Raw genomic sequence first — 8,096 nt, 5'->3', positions numbered from 1 at the left:
ATAGATAATCGTTACAGTAATGTTAAAAAAAAGTATTTATAATACAAAACGATTAAAAACAATGGCAAAATTCTCTCTTGTATTTCATAAAAACAGATACAAGTTTGTAACTAGCTGCTCGCCTGTTTGTTTACATTTGCCCCCGTCAGCTGACTAGATGAGAGCAGCGAGAATACGCCCTTATTTAACCTTATACATTCGTCGTTTCGCATTAAATCGTCGCCACATAGCCAGAATAACGTCCTTCATCGCCAGAGCCTGTGCGGGGGTTGAACCCATCTTTGCGTTTAGAATTTTGGTCGAACTGTTTCCGTGGTTCTCATCGCTAGTGTGACTGCGCGAGCCCAAATGACCACGATTTCCGTGGTGCAGCGGAAAAGCAATGCGGAAAAAGTGCTAGTGTGACACGGCCTTTAGTGTTATCTTCGTTCCACTTTGCCTTCTTTAGATAAGAAACACGATATCATAGGAGAGAAGAATAATTTCCTTTTTAGCTTGATAATTACCTATATATTTTGAAAGGTTTGTTGTCGCTGTAGTTCACAGTGTCATGGAATTTAAATACAAATACAATTAGACAAACCAAACAGTACAGCTGCCAAGGTGTGAAATATTACAACATATATATATATATATAAATATATATATATATATATATATACATATATATATATGTATATATATATTATATATGTATAGATGTATATATATAAATACATATATATATATATATGCATACATATATGTATATATACATACATATATATACAAATATATATGTATGTATATACACACACACACACACACACACACACACACACACACACACACACACACACACACACTCACACTCACATTCACACTCACACTCACACTCACACTCACACACACACACACACATACATATATGTATATATACATACATATATATATACAAATATATATGTATGTATGTATATATATATGTATAAACATATATAACATATATATATATATATATATATATATATATATATATATATATATATATGTATATATATATATACAAATATACAGATTCATGTTTATATATATATATATATATATATGTATGTATGTATATATATACACATATATATATATATACATATATATATGTATATATGTATGTATATATATACATATACATACATACATACACAGACACACACACACACACACAGACACACACACACACACACACACACACACACACACACACATATATATATATATATATATATATATATATATATATATATATATGTATATATATATAAATATATATATATATATATGTATATATACACCTCTCTCTCTCTTAATAATATCTTTCAAAATAGTCAATGGTTGTTTTTTCCTAAATATTGAGAAATCTATTCCCTTTTATTTGTGATCAATTCCTTAGAAAGTTTCATTAATAACAAGGATTTTCCTGAACATTTGAAATAATGAGGTAATGTTGAAGAAAGCGATCGTCAGGGACTCTAGAATGCCAGATTAATTATGGTCATTTTGCATATTCATCTAAGCATTTTTCATTCATTCATTCTTCTCTAAAATTCCCTTTTATTATTATTTCTAACATTTTTATTGCATCAGTGCCCTATTGTCTTGACGGAGGTATGCGCTTTCTGAGTGCTCCTAGTTGTCATTGCTGTTACTATTATTACTCTCATTATCCTTATTATCATCATTATCTTCAGTTATGTTGCAAGTCCAAAAAACACTTCAACCATGATTATACTAAATCGGATCTCATGGCAAACAGACTTATTCTTCTCTTCTGTGAAAAAGCATTTCTTATCTGAAGTGGGCAAAGTGGAACGAAGACAACACTAAACAAGACAGTAAAACAAGAAAACGTCTTTCCTTCCTTCCCCAGTTCCTGCTCTGTCTACAGTTTTATTTCTTTTCCTTCATCACTTATTCATTGTCTTCTTCCTCCCATTCTTTGCTTCTCATATTACTAATCCAATCGCATGTCTATGAGAGGAATTGTAAAAATGCGCATAAACACTAACAAACAACAAAGCAAATCCCCCCCCCCCCTCAAAAAAAAGCAAAATCAAACGCTGTAATTCCTCCATACTCCTTCACAATATAAACGAGAAAAGAGACAGAAACAAGAGCTGAAAGATAGAAGGGCAAGTAAGTAGATAGAGATGCAACAGAAATTCATGCATAAAAACAGTCATGCCTCGTCGCCGTCGGGGTTCGAACCCGAGTCCATCGCGGAAGAGGCGACTGTGCTAACAACTACACCATGGAAAAATCTACTGTATAATGATGATGATAGATAGAACAGCAGTAATATGGTTATTGTCATCATGGTAGGGATAGTGCATACATATTATAAGAGATAGCAGTATTACTTATAACGACAATGATCAAAACGATAATGATAATGCAAGACCTAAAAATATATATGATGATGGTCAATCTCTGAATATTTTCCTTCTTTCTCTCAAAATCTATTCCTCTCGTTCTTTTTGAAGATTCATAATGATGCTCATGATGCGTATATCAACTAGGGTAATGCAGGAGTGAGAGAAAAAATAGAATAAAAGAGATATGGGTGGATCGAAAAGAAATTATTTGGTGACGATTGTAAATAAAGTTTGTAAACCAACTTTGTAGGCTTATATTGCTAATTTCATATCAATGACCGAAGCTTCTTATGTCGTCTGTCAATTTGCAGTGTCTCAGGCTCTCTCTCCCTCTCTCTTCCTCTCTTCCCCCCACCCCCTTCTCTCTTCCTCTCTCTTCCCCCCACCCCCTTCTCTCTTCCTCTCTCTCTTCCCCCCACCCCCTTCTCTCTTCCTCTCTCTCTTCCCCCTACCCCCTTCTCTCTTCCTCTCTCTCTTCCCCCCACCCCCTTCTCTCTTCCTCTCTCTCTTCCCCCCCACCCCCTTCTCTCTTCCTCTCTCTCTTCCCCCTACCCCCTTCTCTCTTCCTCTCTTTCTTCCCCCCACCCCCTTCTCTCTTCCTCTCTCTCTTCCCCCCACCCCCTTCTCTCTTCCTCTCTCTCTTCCCCCTACCCCCTTCTCTCTTCCTTTCTCTCTCTCTCAGCAGAGGTAGTGTAGACCTGTGCTCCGCATAACATAGTGAAAAGTCATAAGGAAAAATCTTGGCACGCGAACACCGCGAAAATATCAAAGCAAGACTCACCGATTGTGTAGTTGTGATATACAAAAAAGTATCTGTATGGTCGAAAATTGGGCTTTGTCCTCGAGCCCTTCCATGAAAAAGTACGCATGCGCAGTCAGAACGTGACGTTACAAAGTGCTCTATCACACTAGCACTTTTTCCGTCAATTTCTGGTGGTCTAAATTTAAGGCTTTCCGCAAGGATCGTCTGCAAATGGAACGCCTCCCAGACCAAGACGGTTACGACCGTTTCCATGTTGATCTTGTGCTATTAATAAATTAGATAGGATGAGTGAATGTAAACATAAGCTAATAATTTAGAACATTCTTATATACAATATACATCATCATATATTCTTAAAATAACGTAATTTGTATGAAAATGTTCGTGTGATTCCCGGGTTGTTTATATGATTTTCAAAACGAGTTCATTCGAAAACGCAAAAAAAAAAAAAAAAAAAAAATGATGGAAAAAGTGCTAGTATGATAGGGCCTTAACACGTCACTTACTAAAAGGAACTGGTAGGGTTAACGAGCGAAACCACACTGCGCAGCTTTATCACTAACCCAATTATATATTCTACTCCAATTATATATTCTATAATGAAATTCAAGACTATATCAATGGCAGGAAGTGTCTGATCTCACTGCAGTGTCTGTAGATTGTGTAGAAACGGGAAAAGCGAATCAGGGAGAAACGAGAGAGGACAACCCTCCACAGCTGGGCCCCCTCCTGCGTGTCATTGCCTGTGTCATTACATGTGAAGTAGTCAACGACTCGAGTCTCTCCCTTGTTGGCGACAGACACGTGAGTCCAATCGTCTGGAAGTGAACTCACCCTGTCCTCGACAACACATCCGCCTGCATCGCTCGGCTACGAAATAAAATGCTTCCCGGCGCGTCACCCACCTTGCCAGCGCCTTTCCTCTCCCCTTTCGGCGCGGAACCTCTGGCTGCGTCAAGTGAGCCGACCCTTGACAGGAAGTGGCCCGCGGCGACGCTGAGATTGGGCTCACGAGCGGAGGCGGTGCTGAGGGAATCGCTGGAAAATCCCTCTGGATCCTCGCCGTAGGAGGATTTGCCGCGGGGAAATATACAGCTCGAAATAGAAACTGAAATTTCGATTTGTGTTCAAAAGTAAGAACAGGATCTATGTGCAATGCCAAGCCTTGATATGAAGTTACCAGTACTTCTATCTCCTTTTAATGACTTCCCAAAACATCTGCCTATCCCTAAAATGTCGAGTAGTAATACAGATTCTTATTTCTGAACATCAGAGGAAATCAGCTTTAATCTCGGAAGCGTTTTGTACATTTAACACTACGATCGTCTCGAAAGTAGATTCAGTTAACATTCCATGTCAACGATAAACAATAGTTTCGTAATCATTGGAGTACATTCGAATTCCTGTTAAATGAAATCATGTTTTCATCATAAATTTCTTATAATTTTCTGTTCAAGTAACAGTTTTTACCAAATCGAAGTAGGTTTTCGAAGATAAATATGAATCAATATACAACTGTAATTCGCTGTGAAATTACATGTTTTCTCGGCAGTGTAAATGTTTATAAGAATACTCGTTTTAAGAATCTTCGAATGAAGAATGCAATATATGAAATGGTATCAGTATAGAAAAATATATAGCTGAAAAAAGTTTCATGGGAAGAGAAAATAAAATGAAATGTAGACAAGAAATCTTATCAGGTCAATTACAAAAATTCATACGGAACAAAACAGAAGATATATGGTTAGCACAGGATCCAGCTGTCATAAGTCAATAGAAGTAGTATTTCACACCTTGGAAGCTGTATTGTCTGGTTTGTCTACTTTGTTTTTATTTCATGACGGACCAAAAGAAGCATTCATTTATTTCATAGCACTGTGAACTAGGGACAAAAAAAAGATAATAAAAATAAATAAATAAATAAAAATATATGGGGTTATCAAGCTATTGTAAAAAAAAAAAAAAAAAAAAGGTAATAAAAATAATAATAATAATAATAATTCTCCTCTCCTATGAAAAAGCGTTTCTTATCTGAAGTAGGCAAAGTGGAACGAAGATAACACTAAGCAAGATAATAAAACAGAAATTGTTTCTTTTGCCTCTTTCCTTCCTTCCACCTTTCCTACTCCGTCTTGATTTTTATTTCTTTCTCTTCATCACTAGTTCGTCCTCTTCTTCCTCCTCCCAGTCTTTGCTTTTCATATTAATATGACAACAAACAAACAAACAACCAAGCAAATAAAAAAAATCCAAAATCACACCTAATTCCTTCATATTCCTTCGCATTGTAAACACCGGAGAAAGAGGCAGAAGCAAAAGTAGAAATATAAATGGAACGGAAGATAAATAGAAATACAAACAAAAATTCATGCAAAAAGACCTTATCTTATAGTATCCGTCGGGGATTGAACCCGAGTCTGTCGCGTAGGAGGCGACTGTGCTAACCACTACACCACAGAAACATATTTAATGATGGAGAATTTTACTATAATTATATTGTAGCTTTTACGAGAACTCTTGTATTACACATATAATGTTGCGTACTTACGTACGTACGTGTGTGTGTGTGTGTGTGTGTGTGTGTGTGTGTGTGTGTGTGTGTGTGTGTGTGTGTGCTTTCACTTAAAGATGTATTATCCAGCCGTAGAAGACTCAAATGAAGTTACCAACCTCTGTTAAATACCCCTTTTCTTGGCTCCTTCAAATAACTACTTTCCGAAAATATCCAGTTAAAAGGAAATATCTACCTATCTTCCTTTTTATCTCAATCAAGTATTAAGATAAAGAGAAATCCCGAAAAAAAGCATAAAATATTAGCTCTCTTTTCCTCCAGGCTCCTCCAGGTCTGCACGAGTCCTCAGTCAACACTGTCCCTCTTATTTCCGTTCTTCCTTTCACTTGTTCGTCCCAAAGGATATTGTTCTCTTAGATTATGCAAATTTAGGCAGTCTGGTTTCTTAAATATAGATCTTATATAAGTGGGGTTTTAACCGATTAATATTAAAATTTCCCTTTACAGATTGTATATAATCCCCATGCATAATGTGCTCCAACATCCTATTGTTTGAAGGTGAAGTTTCCAAATACAGTTAATGGCGGCAACCTCTTTCTTCTAGAACAAATAGGTGACCATGTGATTTCGTGCGTGACAAAGACGTGGTCAGAATGAGAAAAAAAAAAAAAAAAAAAACTTTCTTTTTCCTTATCTTTCTCTTTCTTTCCATCTATCACCTGCGTTTCCGTCTTTCTATCACTTTTATGCCTTTCTCTTCTGAAAGTAAACCGAGCTGCGGCTGCAAACGCACATGATAGAGAGGCTCTTTTTTATTATTATTTTTTTTTATGTCTCACTCTGTCTATCTATTTGTCTATATATCTATCTATTCATTTATCTACCTATCTAGCTGTCTGTCTATGTTTATCTATCAATTGTTATTTCTATTACTATTATTATCTAAATCTATCTGTCTATCATCTATATATCTATTTATCTATTTTTCTATATATCTGTTTATCTGTATATTTATCTATTCATATCTCTATCTATATATCTAGATATCGGTTTATCTATCTGTATATTTTTATATATCTTTTTGTCTTTCTATCTATATGTTTGTTTATCTGTTTATCTATCTATCTATCTTCCCGTCTATCTATAGAACTATGTATCCATCTATTTATCTATCTTTCTATGTGCCAGACAGATATATGAAGAGAAGGATAGATAAGTGGAGGGAGAGAGAGACAGAGAGATTTATATACGGATATAGATAAACAAATATGTAAGCAGAGGTAGATAGATAAAGGGAGAGAAAGACATGTGGAGAGAGAAAGAATGCATGTGTCTTGCCATTCATATATGTATATACTCACACACACACACACACACACAATGGTTGATGTGGCATTGCTTGAAGCTAACACAGTAACTTATTCAATTTCCTCTCGGATCTAAATATAAGCTTACGTGGTGTAGTGGAAAGCGCGGTCGCCTCCTACGCGACAGGCTCGGGTTCGATCCCCGATGGAATCAAAATATGTACATTTTAGTATCTCTTTTATGATTGCCGCGATTCCTTTGTCATCGTTATCACTTGCACTACTTTCATTGTTCATCATTTATTTAATTATTGATAGTATAAAAAAAATACTCTACTCATGATAATTCAGGCGCAATTGCCATTATTATTATTATTATTATTATTATTATTATTATTGTTATTGTTATTATTATTATTATTATTATTATTATTATTATTATTATTATTATTGTTATTATTATCATCATCATCATTATTATTAGTACTATCATTAATTATGATAATAATAATAATAATAATAACAATAATGTTATATATATACATATATGAATATATATATATATATATATATATATATATATATATATATATATATATATATATATATATATATATATATATATATATATATATATATATATATATATATATATATATATATATATATATATATATATCACTGTTTATTTATCTATCTATTTATCTTTCTATCTATATAGATATGTTTATATATCTATATATATCTGTTAATCTATATATCGACCTGTTTATTCATCTGATGTGGCATTGCCTGAAGCTAACCCCAAAATGCATTCAATTTTCTCTCGTATCCAAACGTAAGACTCTCTCTCTCTCTCTCAGTCTCTATCTCTCTCTCTCTCTCTCTCTCTCTCTCTCTCTCTCTCTCTCTCTCTCTCTCTCTCTCTCTCTCTCTCTCTCTCTCTCTCTCTCTCAAACCCAAGCATTTTAGACATATCTGTGACCACTGAGGATGAAGACTAAACCTTCCGCCTTAACAAACCGGAAGGTTTATGTCCAAGATAAACAATAATATACATCATGTGATGATAAACTCCCCCCATTACCAATATCATTATTAGGCGC

The 8,096-nt window shown here is 34.8% G+C and overlaps 1 non-coding gene across 1 annotated transcript; it reads right to left on the bottom strand.

Moving 5' to 3' along the window:
- Positions 1-5,561: 5,561 nt before the first annotated feature.
- TRNAR-CCU (transfer RNA arginine (anticodon CCU)) lies at positions 5,562-5,633 on the bottom strand. Its single transcript has one exon. It is a non-coding gene; the product is annotated as a tRNA-Arg (tRNA).
- Positions 5,634-8,096: the final 2,463 nt, after the last annotated feature.

This window comes from Penaeus vannamei, chromosome 10 (genome assembly GCF_042767895.1).
Source record: "Penaeus vannamei isolate JL-2024 chromosome 10, ASM4276789v1, whole genome shotgun sequence".
Lineage (NCBI taxonomy): Eukaryota > Metazoa > Arthropoda > Malacostraca > Decapoda > Penaeidae > Penaeus > Penaeus vannamei.
The sequence above is the reverse complement of the archived record's forward strand: the minus strand, read 5'-3'. Positions and strand labels throughout refer to the sequence as shown.